Source organism: Lithobates pipiens, unplaced genomic scaffold, assembly GCF_037356315.1.
Source record: "Lithobates pipiens isolate NorthernLeopardFrog02 unplaced genomic scaffold, aLitPip1_a1.2 Scaffold_8, whole genome shotgun sequence".
Taxonomy (NCBI): Eukaryota; Metazoa; Chordata; class Amphibia; order Anura; family Ranidae; genus Lithobates; species Lithobates pipiens.
In genome coordinates, this window is record NW_027507903.1 from 265,432,437 (window position 1) to 265,448,066 (window position 15,630).

The window sequence follows — 15,630 nt, forward strand, 5'->3', positions numbered from 1 at the left end:
AAGGAATAGATGTGTTGGCTCGAATGATTGATCTTCCAAAATCCACAGTCGTCAACTGTGCGGACTCCACCTTGTAATGTGTTCCTAGATGACCAGGTAGCGGCTCTGCATATAGTTTCCAAGGATACCTTGCAGTAAGCATCTCAAGAAGTTGCCAATGCCCTGGTGGAGTGACCCTTCAAGCCCTTAGATAACTGCGTCTGTTTAAAGAATAGGTTTTCTTAACCACCTCAATACAGGGCACTTATATCCCCTTCCTGCCCAGACCAATTTTCAGCTTTAAGCGCTCTCACAGTTTGAATAACAAATACTCAGTCATGCAACACTGAACCCGTATGTTTTTTAATTTTTGTGCTATAAATAAAAAAAGACCGTAAATTTTGTGAAAAAAATGCTTTTTTCTTTGTTTCTGTCATAAAATTTTGCTAATTAGTAATTTTTCTTCATACATTTTGGCCAAAATTTATACTGCCACATATCTTTGGTAAAAATAATACAAAATAGTGTATATTATTTGGTCTTTGTGAAAGTTATAGAGTCTACAAACTATGGTGCCAATTGCTGAAAATTGATCACATCTGATCAGGCCTTCAGTACATCAGGTGTATCTCATTTCTTGAGACACTAACAAGTCAGGAAAGTACAGATACCCCCCAAATGACCCATTTTTACAAAGTAGACATTCCAAGGTATTAAGTAAGTAGCATGGTGAGTTTTTTTAAGTTGTCATTTTTTCCCACAATTCTTTGAAAAATTGAGATTTTTTTTTTAATTATTGTTTTTTACAAAATTGTCATATTATCAGGTTATTTCTCACACACAGCATATGCATAAAACAAATTACACCCCAAAATACATTCTGCTACTCTTCCTGAGTACAGTGATACCACATGTGTGAGACTTTTACACAGCCTGGCCACATACAGAGCACCAACATTGATGTAGTACCTTCATGGAGAGTCAGGTGTATGGTAATAGCCACGTGGTAAATAGCCATTTCTTGAGAAACTAACAAGTGTATCTCATTTCTTGAGAAACTAACAAAGTACAAATACCCCCCAAATGACACCTTTTTAGAAAGTATACATTCCAAGGTATTAAGTAAGTAGCATGGTGAGTTTTTTTAAGCTGTAATTTTTTCCCACAATCATTTGCAAAATCAAGATTTTTTATTTTTATTCTTTTTATACAAAATTGTCATATTATCAGGTTATTTCTCACACACAGCATATGCAAACAACAAATTACACCCCAAAATACATTATGCTACTCCTCCTGACTATGGTGATACCACACGTGTGAGACTTCTACACAGCCTGGCCACATACAAAGGTCCAACATTGAAGTGCCACCTTCAGGCGCTCTACGAGCATAAATGACACATCTCATTTCTCAACCACCTATTACACTTTTGAAGGCCCTGGAGCACCAGAATAATGGAATTGCCAACAAAATGACCCAATTTTGGAAATCAAACACCCCAACGTATAATCTATGAGGCATAATGAGTGTTTTGAATGGTTAAATTTTTTTCCAGCAGTTTTTGAAAAATGTGGAAGAAATGAAAAGAAAAATTCTATTTTTTTTACACAAAGTTGTCAATTTATAAGATATTTATAAGATATTTCTAACACATTGTCATGTGCGCTGATGCACAGGGGTAAAGCGCTCTGGCGCACAGTTGTGCACAATAGGAATGTGCTAAAGCCCACAAGCACACACACACAGGGTGTGACCCCTCGCTGACCTATAAAGGAAGTGAGGTCATCCAAACACACTGCTGGTTCGTCTTCAGCTTCCTGTGATTCCCATGTCTGCTCTTGTGATCTGTATTACCCGTTGTGACCTGGATTGCCTCATTGACCTCGCTGATCTTCTCCTGACCCGACCTTCGACTTGACCTTGGACTCCTGCTTTCTGAATGTGTTTGACCCTCAGCCTGCATCTGGACTTACCTGCTACTTCCTGTTTTCGACCCTTGGCTTGTCTTTGGATTACCCTTCTGTCTTAGCGTTCCTGGTACTTCTTGTCTTCTGATATGGACTGTGTTTGACCCCTGGCCTGCCTCCTGGATTCTGCCTTTGCCTTTACGGACTTGCTACCATTGCTTCTGAACCTTCCCATGGGACATCACCTTTCAGCTCTGCTCAAGCTACCTGCTGATCTACTAGCAAGTGACTGTCCTACTGGTAGCTTGTGCCTCTTGGTGCAACCACCCTCTGTGCCACCTTCAGGGGTGGTCTGCGCCGAGTCGCAACAGCGACCACTCTCTGCATCTTGGCCTCGGTGAGTACATTTATATGATACACATAGCATGTATATAGCAAAAATTACACCCCAAAATACATTCTGCTACTCTTCCTGAGTATGGCGATACCACATGTGTGAGGCTGCGTACACACGCGCGGACTGTTCGCCCAACTTTGTCCGTCCAACAGTTTCGGCAAACAGTCCGCTCAAAATTAGCATGGACGGACATGGCCACACACGACGAACGAACAGTTTGCTGAAATCGTGCGCGATGACGTATGTCACGTACGACGGGACTAGAAATAGGAGGTCCAAGACACAGCAAAGCACCCTTTGGGCTCCTTCTGCTGACTTTGCGTTAGTAGAAGTTTGGTTAGAGACGATTCGCGCTTTTCAGACTTCAGCTTAATTTGTCCGTTCACTGCGGCGCAGTCTACCTGTGAGGTTTGTATCTGTCTTTCGGTACGCGTGGATCAGTTGTACCTGTTATTAGGCGCTTCTGGTCCGCTCGTTTCTGGGTTTCAGGTCGTTCTTCATAGGTCTGGCTGTTCTTCAGTGCGTTCAGTTGAGCTTGTCTGTCCAGCCGACCGTTTCAAAGCCATGGAGTGTGGACGTACTCGGGAACGAGTTCGTGCTATATGGGGGCTTGGTGTTGGGGTTAATACTTTGACCCGAGCCCAGTCTGTGAACAGGGTGAGGAGGAGTTCATGGACCCACCCCATTCGGGGTCCTACTATTGGAATTATAAGGGGTTCCATAGTGTGGTGCTAATGGCGGTGGTGTCGGCACAATGTGACTTCCTTTATGTGGATGTGGGGAAGAACGGCCGGATGTCTGACGGAGGAGTCTTTAGGCAGACCGAGTTCTGCCACCGTCTTACCACTGGTGGCCTGGACTTGCCACCAGATGCCGAAAATGTGGAGGGGCTCCCGTTTGTTTTTCTGGCTGACGAAGCGTTTGGTCTGAGTGAACATCTCATGAGACCCTTCCCCCAAAGGACCCTCACCCCGGAGAGGAGGATTTTTAATTACCGGCTGGCCAGAGCAAGAAGGGTTGTGGAGAGTGCCTTTGGCATTATGGCCAGCCGGTTCCGTCTGTTGCTGACAGCCATCAACCTGGCAGAATATAAACTCAACTATGTTGTTCTGTGCTGCTGCATTCTGCACAATTTTTTAAGGAAATTTTCTGGTAACCAGTACCTGCAGCCTATTGGGCCTGAGGCCGGACTCAGGCTTCCAGAACTGACAGGGCTGGATCATGCCCTTCCTGGCTTAGCCCCCCAAACAGCACGTGAGGTGCGTGACCGCTATGTCAGCTATTTTAATGGTAGGGGGGCTATTCCAATGCCAGCTGACCAATAAAAAAAATATTTTTCTTGAAATATGTCTTGTCTGTTCAAATTTTTAAGTTTGGTTCTTGTTTGCTTTTCACATTGCTTGTATCCTACATTGACCTAATTCAGGGATATGCAATTGGCCAACCTCCGGCTGGTGCAAAACTACAAGTCAATCATGCCTCTGGGTCTCATGCTTGTGGCTGTCAGTCTTGCTATGCTTCATGGGACTTGTAGTTCTGCAACAGCTGGATTTCCACTAATTGCATATTCCTGTCCTAGTGCATTTGTATAGCAAAGTGGTTTTTGACAATAGGAAATAAGGCCCTTTGTAACAGAAAACACAAAATGACTTTCCAAACTGGTATTGAGTATTGAAAGAAGTAGACACACACATTTTTTTATTTTTTTTTGATTTTTTAATAGTGCACATTCAAACCAGTGCCTCCTATTTCGATCTTTTTTTTTTTGTGTTTTTTTTTTATTTTTATTTTTTTTTGGGAAATTGGTTTTTCAAATTTTTTTTTTTTTATATTTTTTTTGTTTTTAAAAATTATTATTATTTTTTTTTTTTTTTTTTTTTTTTTTTTTTGGTAAACATAGAAACATATAAATATATCAAAAATACAATTATCACAAAAATTTAAAATAATAAAATCAGATTTTTAACTATTTACATAAAAGGGGTAAAGCCAAATTTTGAAGATGCACACCAAAAATTGGTAATGTCAACATGTGCTATGTACCATCATGAGTGATCAATGGACGTGTTTGGTGTGTGCAATCCCTTCCTCTCTCATACTAGAAGGAGGAAGGGTTTGCAAACACCAAATGCGTCCATTGCGATCCTCTGATGGCACATAGCACATGTTGACACACCGTGTGCATCTTCAAAATTTGGCCTCTAAAAAGCTTGTAAAAACCTTAAAAACTTTTGGGCAAGGAAATGAAGGACATGATCGATTGTGGTTTAGGGGAAAAGGGGCTTATATTCTCCCTAAAACATCGATCATGTCCTTCATTTCCTGCCTCATAGGGACCAGCTGCTGTTGAATGCCCAGGATTCGTTGTTGCGTGGCCAGGATTTCTTGTTGCATGGCCTGGATGTTGGTCTCCATTAAGTCGATCCTGGCATTCCAGACCATGATCTGCCCTATCAGCCTCTGGGCACTTTCCGCTGAAAAGGGCTCCGCAGCTTCTCCTACCACCACCAGATCATCACCTAAAAACATGTGTAGATAAAAAATTGGTTAAAATATACAGCCATTAATTGTTTACCTTAAGCTGGGTTGTCAGACACTCACTTTCACTTTGTGGGGTGTGTAACTCCACCTGCTCTTCCTCCTCCACATCTAGCCCTGGGCTGGGCTCATCCAGTGGAGCTACGGAGCTTGGTCCAGCGGAGGATACCGAGCTCCGTAGCTCCCTCGCAGATACAGGACTGGGCAGCTCCAATACCGACGCAGGGCTGGGGTTGGGGCTGGGGCTGGGGCTAATTGCCCAATCAGGCTGGCGAGGTCGGGGGGTCCTGGGCTGCTCCGCCTCTTGTCTGAGTCTTTGTTTTCCTATGAGAATGAAAAAAAAAATAAAAATACTTTTAAGCATAGTGATATTTGAGTTCAGAAATTTGAATATGAAACATTGGTTTGAAGTGGTGTAAAATTATTAGCTGGTTATTACAAGATCCTAGTTTAATACATCCTTAAAATGACTTTTTTTTAGTTAGGCTGTGTTCAGACTGCTGCGATGTGTGAACGCTGCAAATCTACTGTGGTTTCACGCATCGCATGCGGAGTTCGCACTGCCCTATGTGACCTGCTGGGAGTATCAGTGTAAAGTTCTATTGACACCTCCAAATTAGTTATCATTTCACAGTGCAATCTTTAAACTCGGACAGGAATCGGACCACATGGTGTGAACACCCATGTGATCCGATTTGGCTGTGGACTAAAAAAAGGGCCATGTACAAGTTTGGTCCGGATGCGATGTAAATTCAGCCATACTACATGCATGGCTGAAATCGCATCACACAGAGATCACATGTGATTTGCACTGCAGTGCGGTGCAAATCACATTTGATCTCGTACATTGCAGCAATGTGAACCTAGCCTTTAACCAAACTGTGATACTGTATATCTTTTGTCCAAGTTTCACAGACGGACACACTCGAATCAACGCCTGGAGTACCTGTGTGTGATTATGTCAAAAATGTTCTATGAAGGCCCAAACTACACTTATAAATGTTTCCTAGTCCAGATGTTGAACCAGCATTTTATCTATCTATCCATCTAATTTTTTTAATTGAGTCTACATTGCACTGAATAAATTTATGAAACTTTATTAAAAATGTATATCCTATAAACTGAGCGTGACAATTCAGTTTATCATGAAAAAAAAAAAAAAAAAAAAAAAATAATTAAAATCTAATCCAAAACCAGATAAATTTACACCATACACAAATTCATGCTATTTACGCCCACATATACGAACAACCATATGCGCCATATTTTCATAAACTACCTACACGAACGATTAATATAAAATCCGCCAGATCTACAGTCACTATCTACACGAACGATTACGCTCAAATCCGCAAGTTTTACATACACTATCTACACGAACGCCTACGATCAAATCCGCCAGATTTACATACACTATCTACACGAACGATTACGATCAAATCAAACGATTATGTCCGACAGTCACGAGAAACGCGGAGTTTACTCACTTTTTTTCAGGACCTTTTTGATGCGGTCATATTGGTCCGGCTCCCTGGACTTGATGTCCGACCATCTTTTCCGCAGCTGGTCCTTTCCTCTCCGTACCCTGAATTTTGACTCCAAGGCTGTGACCACCTCGTCCAAGATGGCGCTTTTCCTTACGCTTGTCCGAACGGGAGCAGCGAGTGCTACACGCGACGGTAAGATAGTTATCATTTTATTTTCGGTTAATTTAAAGCCTGCGTTAGGGATATCCATATTGAATTTTATTCTTATTGATGTTTAATTGATTTCTATGTGGGTTGGTGGTTGAGTGGGCTTGGTGTTTTGTGTGGTAGTGTGGGGGTGGGTGTATAGGGGGTGGGGCTAGTGTGTGTGTGTGTGTGTGTGTGTGTGTGTGTGTGTGTGTGTGTGTTTGTGTGTGTGTGTGGGGGGGGAGTGGTTGTGTGTGTGTGTGTGTGTGTGTGTGTGAGGGGTAGTGTGTGTGTGTGTGTGTGTGTGTGTGTGTGTTTGTGTGTGTGTGTGGGGGGGGGGGAGTGTTTGTGTGGGGGGGGGCAGTAGGGTGTGTGTGTGTGTGTGTGTGTGTGTGGGAGTGTTTGTGTGTGTGTGGGAGGGGTAGTGTGTGTGTGTGTGTGTGTGTGTGTGTGTTTGTGTGTGTGTGTGGGGGGGGAGTGTTTGTGTGGGGGGGGGGCAGTAGTGTGTGTGTGTGTTTGTGTGTGTGTGTGTGTGTGTGTGTGTTTGTGTGTGTGTGTGGGGGGGGAGTGTTTGTGTGGGGGGGGGGGCAGTAGTGTGTGTGTGTGTGTGTGTGTGTGTGTTTGTGTGTGTGTGTGGGGGGGGAGTGTTTGTGTGGGGGGGGCAGTAGTGTGTGTGTGTGTGTGTGTGGGAGTGTTTGTGTGTGTGTGGGAGGGGTAGTGTGTGTGTGTGTGTGTGTGTGTGTGTGTGTGTGTGTGTGTGTGTGTGTGTGTGGGGTAGTGTGTGTGTGTGTGTGTGTGTGTGTGTATGTGTTTGTGTGTGTGTGTGGGGGGGGAGTGTTTGTGTGGGGGGGGGCAGTAGTGTGTGTGTGTGTGTGTGTGGGAGTGTTTGTGTGTGTGTGGGAGGGGTAGTGTGTGTGTGTGTGTGTGTGTGTGTGTGTGGGGGGGGGGGGGGGGGTAGCGTGTGTAGTAGTGTGTGTCTCGCCTACATTGTCACAATATAGTGTGCATTTGGTCTGACTTTTTTTTTTTTTTTTTTTTTTTTCTTTTCAGAAAATGAAAAAGTATAGTGCAGACCCCTTTAAAGAGGAGGCCTTCATCTCCACCTTTCTAGATTTTGTGGAGTCCCACAGCAATCTGTGGGATACAAAACACCCCCAATACCCAATCCGTGCTGCCCGGAAGAAGACACTGGAGACAGTTTTGGCGTTTGTGAAAACCCGAGTCCCCCAGGCAGACACTACCTTTGTGAACGCCAAAATTCAGAACCTGCGTAGCGCGTATAGGCGGGAGCAAAGAAAGATCCTAGAGTCCCAAACATCAGGATCAGCAGCAGGTCAGGTCTATGTACCTAGGCTGTGGTATTATGACAGGCTGCGTTTTCTGGATGACACGTCAGAAGCCAGGCAGTCACTTTCGACTCTTCCGTCTACCCGTCCCTCCACCCTTCCCTCCGCCTCGGGTGAGCCATCCCTGGAAGATCCAGACCCTTCCTTGCTGGACGAGGTTGATGCGCCCAGCTGGAGCCAGGTATATTTTAGTTTCTAACGTTTGGATTGCTCAAATATTAATGATGTCAAGTTCAATGTTTGAATTGCTTCCAAATCTAGGATTTCATCACAAATTAAATTAGATAGAAGGATACAGTAGTTTCCACAAATGTGGCTCAAATCTTAATGAACTGATGGAAAAATGATGGTGTCAAAATGATAGCCTTTTGTATTTCAAGACAAATGTATTTGCAAGTGAGAACTGTAAAATTGTTAGTGATTGATGATTTCTAAATATAGACATATTTTAGTTAGTGATTGCTTTGTTTTTTTACACAGGATGAGCTCACCCAGGAGGAGGCCGGGACCAGTGGTATGGAGGAGGAGGCCGGGACCAGCCACACGCAGGAGCTAGCTGGGCTCAGCAGGAGTAGGACTGAGAGCCAGGTCCCTCCCCTCCGCCTAGCCAGCAAAAGGCCCAGGAGGATGGGCCGTACAGAGGAGGAGTCCTTGGTGCTGATACAGCGAGCCACCCAGATTTTGTCCAAACCCCCCAATCCGCAGGAGGCCTATGCCACTTATCTGGCTAGCAAGCTCCAAGAAATGGACAAACCCCAAAGAGACATGTGTGAGGCAATCTTCTTTGATGCCATACAACTGGGTCTGAAGGGTGAGCTCACACCCACCACGAAGCTCTACAAAACAGACCCTACTGCTCCTCATCCTCCTCCTCCTCCTCCTCCTCCTACCACAACTCCACCACCAGAGGCACAGCCTCCAGCGAAGCGTGGAGGGAAGGCTAGACGGAAGAGTCGCAAGTGACTGCCTGGCTTCAGTCTGCTCTGAAAGAAGACGCAGGCTGTTGTAGTACCACAGTCTGGGGACATAGATCTCATCTGCTGCTGTTCCTGGTCTTTGGGATTCTAGGACCTGGTTGTGCTCCCTATGTACATGCTACGCAGGTTCGGAATTTTGGTGTCCACTCACTTGATGTGTGCCTGGGGGACAAAAGGCTTCACAAACGTCAAAATTGTCTCCAGTGTTGCCTCCCTTTTGATTTATTTTGGTTATGAGGAAAAATAAAAAATTTTGATTTAAAAAAAAAATTGTATGTTTTCTTTTTTTTAATTTTTTTTTATCAATATTTTTGTATAATTTTGGGTTAAAAAAAACAAAGTTTATTTGTGAGTAGGCAGATACATGTCAAAAGACTCTGGGGGTTATTTACAAAACACATGTTCATGTAAATATGCTAACTTCAAGTGCAATTTTTAAAGCACTGCAAGTGCACTTGGAAGTGCAGTCGCTGTAAATTTGAGGCTTAACATTTGAAATGAGGGGAAGCTCTGCTGATTTTGAACATGCAATCATGTGTAGGCTAAAATGATGGTTTGGGTATCTATCTATCTATCTATCTATCTATCTATCTATCTATCTATCTATCTATCTATCTATCTATCTATCTATCTCTACTTGCATAGTACTGCTTGGCCCAAAAAAATGAAAGTCCATCTTGTTTCAAAACCCCCACACAAAAAAAAACCAAAAAAAAAAAAAAAAAAAAAAAAACAATAGTAGTTCCAAAAATATATAGTAATAGATTTTTTTTCTGAAATAAATATATATATAAATATAAATATAAATAAATATATATATATATATATATATATATATATATATATATATATATATATATATATATATATATAATTTTTTTTTTTTTTTTATATAAATTGGGAATATATTTTTGATATAATTGGAAGATTAATCATAGGATGAGGATGAATAAAAACATGTAGTATAACTCTGTGTGAATATAAGCAGCAAAGCTACTTCACTTTTCTTGCATTACGAAGAAGAAAAGAACGGGCTATATTAAAAAAACCACAAAATTAGCAGCATGACGAATATGCTAGCTTCAATACGAACACTAGTTTTACAAGACCGAGCGCTTCCGCCCTGTAAATTCTTTCTGAGTATGCGCGGAACTTAGTTTGTCGAACAAGCCTACACACGGGCGGACTGTTCGCTGAAACAAGGTTTCAGCGGACAGTTTTTCGGAAATTCCGAAAAACCTTGTCCGTCCAACTGTCCGCTGAAACTGTCCGCTGAAAGCCCACACACGAGCGGACTGTCCGCCCAAACACTGTTCAGCGGACAAAGTTGGGCGAACAGTCCGCCCGTGTGTACGCGGCCTGAGTGTGTGTGTTTACACAGCCTGGCCACATACAGAGGCCCAGCATTGAAGTAGTACCTTCTAGGAGCATAAATTACACATCATTTCATTCCTATTTCCCATCACACTTTTGAAGGTCCTTGAGCACCAGCCCAGTGGAATTACCCACAAAATGACCCCATTTTTGAAAGCAAACACCCCAACATATATTCTATGAGGCATGGGTTGCAGATAGGTACTCGGGTACTCTGATGGGCTGGAGACAGGTACTTAGGTAACTTGATGAGATGCAGACAGGTACTCGGGTACTCTGATGGGCTGGCGACAGGTACTTGGCTACTTTGATGGGCTGGTGACAGGTACTCAGTTACTCTGATGAGCTGGTGACAGGTACTTGGGTACTCTGATGGCCTGGTGACAGGTACTCGGGTACTCTGATGGGCTACAGATAGATACCCAGGTACTCTGATGGGCTGGTGACTGGTATTTGGGTACTATGAAGGGCAGTGACAGGTACTCAGGTACTCAGTACTCATATGGACTGTGATAGGTACTCAGGTACTCGGGTACTCATATGGACTATGACAGGTACTCGGGTACTCATATGGACTGTGACAGGTACTCGGGTACTCTGATGGACTCTGACAGGTACTCAGGTACTCAGATGAAGTGACAGGTACTCAGGTACTCAGTACTCATATGGACTGTGATAGGTACTCAGGTACTCGGGTACTCATATGGACTGTGACATATGACTATGACATACTGTGACAGGTACTCAGGTACTCTGATGGACTGTGACAGGTACTCGGGTACTCAGATGGGCTGTGACAGGTACTCGGGTACTCATATGGGCTGTGACAGACTCGGGTACTCTGATGGCCTGTGACAGGTACTCAGATGAACTGGTACAGGTACTTTGATGGGACTACCCTGTCTGGGTAGACGATTAAGTAGAGCTCTTTTGCCAGTAAAGCTTGCATCTCTTTATGCTGATGTTAGGGCAATGAGGAATGTGACTTTGAGAGTTAGGTCCCATAGGGAGATGTCTTGGATTGGAAAAAAGGGTTTTAGGGACAATGCTTCCAACACTACTGAAAGGTCCTATGCTGGGATGGGCCCACCTAACTCCTGTCATAGCTGATAATGCTGACACTTGCACCTTTAGAGTACTTGATCTGAGGCCTTTTTCCGGGCCTGACTGAAGGAATTCAAGGATTTGTGATACTACTGGTGAAGATGAGTTCCAAGATTGTCATTTTGCAAATGAGACAAATTTCTTCCAAATCCTTCTGTAAGTACTGTTGGTGGTGGCCTTCCTGGCTTGGAGTAGAGTTTCCACCACTTCTACCACCAACTTTTCTGGTGTCGGATGAAGAAGATGACTTTGGGAGAGTAATGCCGCTTACATCCAATCGCACATTCCGACAACAATATCCATGGGATTTTTTCCAACGGATGATGGCTCAAACTTGTCTTGCATACGGTCGCACAAAGTTGTCAGAATTTCAGAACGTCAAGAATGCAGTGACGTACAAAACGTACCACGGGACTAAAAAAGGGACTAGAAAAGGGAAGTTCAATACCAAGTGCACCACCCTTTGGGCTCCTTCTGCTAATCATGTGTTAGTAGAAGTTTGGTGAGAGACGATTCGCGCTTTTCAGACTCGTGCTTTTCAGTCTCGTGCTTTTCAGTCCCTAACTCTTAATAGTTTGTGCTTGTGGGTTTGTATCTGGTTTTCAGTGCGTGTAGTCAGTTCGTATCTGTTTTTTCAGTGCGTTCTTGTCCGCTCGTATCTGAATTTTAGCTCGCTCTTCTCAGGTCTTGCTGTTTTTCAGTGTGTTCTGATAGTTTGTTCTGACCAGCCGACCATTTTGAAGCCATGTTGCGGGTACGTACTCATCGTAAAGTTCATGCTGTGCAGGGACTTGGTGTTGGGGTTTTTACTTTGACCCAAGTCCAGTCCATGAACAGGGCAGGGAAGAGTTCATGGACCAAAAATTGGTTGCTCCAGTGTGACCAATTCCCTCATATACCTTTGTTGAGGGAGATCCATGAGAATAATCCTGATGATTTCAGGAATTATCTCTGGGTGGCGGACCCCATTTTTCACCATTTGTTGGCTTTGCTGTCCCCTTATATTACCAAGCAGGACACCTGCATGTGGCAAGCCATCACTCCTGAACAGAGGCTAGTCACCACATTGCAGTTCTTGGTGATGGGGAGAAGTCTGCAGGACATCAAGTTCTCAACAGGCATCTCCCCCCAGGCTCTGGGAATCATCATTCCAGAGACCTGTTCTGCCATCATTCAGGTCCTGCAGAAGGACTATATTAGGGTAATAAGTTTTATGCTTTAACATCACACCATATGTATTTAATGTTTGCTAATGTATTGTATTTCTTTCAGAATTCCCTAATTGCCATGCTTGTAATATGCTGTGAATGTCCTCTTTGTCCTCATGCATACTGGAAGTTTTTAAACTTTTTTGTCCTTCATACATATTTGCCTTCACTAACCTCCCCAGCATGCTATCCTGGGCCCATACACACCTAGCCTAGTCACCTGACAATGTATTTGCTCAGCTCCATAGCAGTGCTTTAGCCTAAACACCCCCTAAAATGTGTACAAATGTTATTTGTGTCCTTACATTCAGACAGAGTGTCAGAGGATTTTTTTGGGGGTCCCAAAATCATTTGGAGCCCTCCCCCCAACCTCTAAGTCAACCGATACCAATCCTCTATCTGCTGACTTTGGCAAACCCTATACACTATACCTACCTCTTTTGTGGTCATATTTATGGATGAATTCACCAAAGCATGTAGTGAAAGGGCCTGCCTGTATACTTTCAAATGCTACTGTTTAAAGTTTTGTTCTCCTATTATCTGGATAGGTAATTGCAGAATGTAAAAATGTGCTTCCATTTGTACAGTGTGTATTTTTATTTTTGTATTATGACACTTCTTACCTGTCCAGTGGGCTGCCAAGAGTGTAAGTAAGGAGGGGCTGGCCAAAGTAACACACATTATTTATGCATTCAGCTCTCATCAAAACGCAGAGGGTTACCTGTCTAAAACATCTCCCCCCTAAAACTTTTACAATTGGCCTTTGGGGGGGGGGGGGGATCTGATGAGTGGACCTTATACTTTTTTCTTTAAATACTCCTTAAGATAAATGTTATACTGATGTTTGCCAAGAATGTTTGTGTCTAATCTGCTTGCAATGTGTATGTGCAAAATTACTATTTTATTTTTTCTTGTTTGACTCCACAGTTCCCTTTAACGCCACAGGTATGGCAGACTGTGGCATCCTGCTTTGCTGATCATGGGGACTTTCCCAACTGTGGAGGGGCAATTGATGGGAAACACATCCACATAGTTCCATCCCCCAACTCAGGGTCATACTATTATAAATATAAGGGGTTTAATAGTATTGTGATGTTGGCGGTGGTGTTGGTGACATATGAGTTCCTCTATGTGGATTTGTGGAAGAATGGCTAGATGTTGAATGGAAAAACAACAAAGGATTCGCCCTGGGACTTTAAATGAAGTGGGTACTGTTTCTGCCAGTAAACATAACAGTAGTAAATATAGTATATGGTTTATTCAAATACAATTGTTTACACGGATAAATAACAGCAACGGTTGCCAATAAAAAAATACATAAACAGGGAGTATTGGTACATAAATGTAGAAGTAGTACATAGTACACGGGCATCATACTACCCGACTAGTTTCGTGAGATCCAGCTCGCTCTTCAGGAGTGGATGTGTGTAACAATGTACCTAGGATGAACAAAAATATATATGTTTGGCAATATAGCACAGTATTAGTTATAAAGGCACAGGGTAGGAGGGGTTGTAGGCCCCCCATACTTACCACTGAGCTTGGCCATGGCTCCAGGTGTGCAGCCTCAAGACGGCGGCAGCAGATGCCTCCCCAGGGAGCTGAGGGGGCAGAATCAAATGGGACCCCACCCAGGGCCAAACGGAGAGCAGGCATGGCAAAGGTGTAGTGATGTATCCCTAGAGTCCTCGTTGGTCGATAAAAAGTATAGGCTGTGAACATAAGTATGTTTGCCAGGCATCTAAAGTAGTAGAGTAAAATCAATAGATAGAAAATAAATGAGAATAAGTGCTCATAAAATAAACAATGTGTAAGATATGCAAGTGTGCCCAAATAAAGTAAGTATCAAAAAGGTGAATATAGTAAGTACCTGAGTAAGGTGAATATCCTAAGTATACTATCACTACCCACACAATTGTAGTTCACCTCCTTCCCCTCTTTCCTTGTCTATTTTGTCACCTGGTAGTACCCCTTTGTTGTCCTATGTTTCTAACCATCTTCATGGCCCTACAACCTTTGGCTCAGGCCTTCCATTCATGCATGCATACATATCTTTATGACAATATCTATTGATTTTACTCTACTACTTTAGATGCCTGACAAACATACTTATGTTCACAGCCTATACTTTTTATCGACCAACGAGGACTCTAGGGATACATCACTACACCTTTGCCATGCCTGCTCTCCGTTTGGCCCTGGGTGGGGTCCCATTTGATTCTGCCCCCTCGGCTCCCTGGGAAGGCATCTGCTGCCGCCGTCTTGAGGCCGCACACCCGGAGCCATGGCCAAGCTCAGTGGTAAGTATGGGGGGCCTACAACCCCTCCTACCCTGTGCCTTTATAACTAATACTGTGCTATATTGCCAAACATATATATTTTTGTTCATCCTAGGTACATTGTTACACACATCCACCCCTGAAGAGCGAGCTGGGTCTCACGAAACTAGTCGGGTAGTATGATGCCCGTGTACTATGTACTACTTCTACATTTATGTACCAATACTCCTTGTTTATGTATTTTTTTATTGGCAACTGTTGGTGTTATTTATCTGTGTAAACAATTGTATTTGAATAAACCATATACTATATTTACTACTGTTATGTTTACTGGCGGAAACAGTACCCACTTCATTTAAAGTCCCAGGGCGAATCCATTGTTGTTTTTTATATGTTACAGGGATGGAAGTGTGTCACTGGGGACACCAGACCTTTTCCTTTTTCTCTAGATGTTGAATGGTGGAGTCATCACCCAGACGGAGTTCTACAGGCATCTCCAGAGTGGTGGCTTGGGATTGTCACCTCCGGAAGAGAACGTTGAAGAACTCCCATTTGTGTTTGTTGCTGATGAAGCATTTGGTCTGGGTGAACACCTAATGCGGCCATTCCCCATGAGGACCCTCACCCCGGAGCAGAGGGTTTTTAATTACCAGCTAGCCAGAGCCAGAAGAGTGGTGGAGAACACTTTCGGGATAATGGCCAGCCATTTCCACCTATTCTTTACTCCAATTAATATGGCGGAATATAAACTCAATCATATAATCCTTTCTTGCTGTATTCGCCACAACTTTTTAAGGAGAAATTCTTTGAACTATGTTGCCTCAGTTGGACCTGAGGCTGGACTT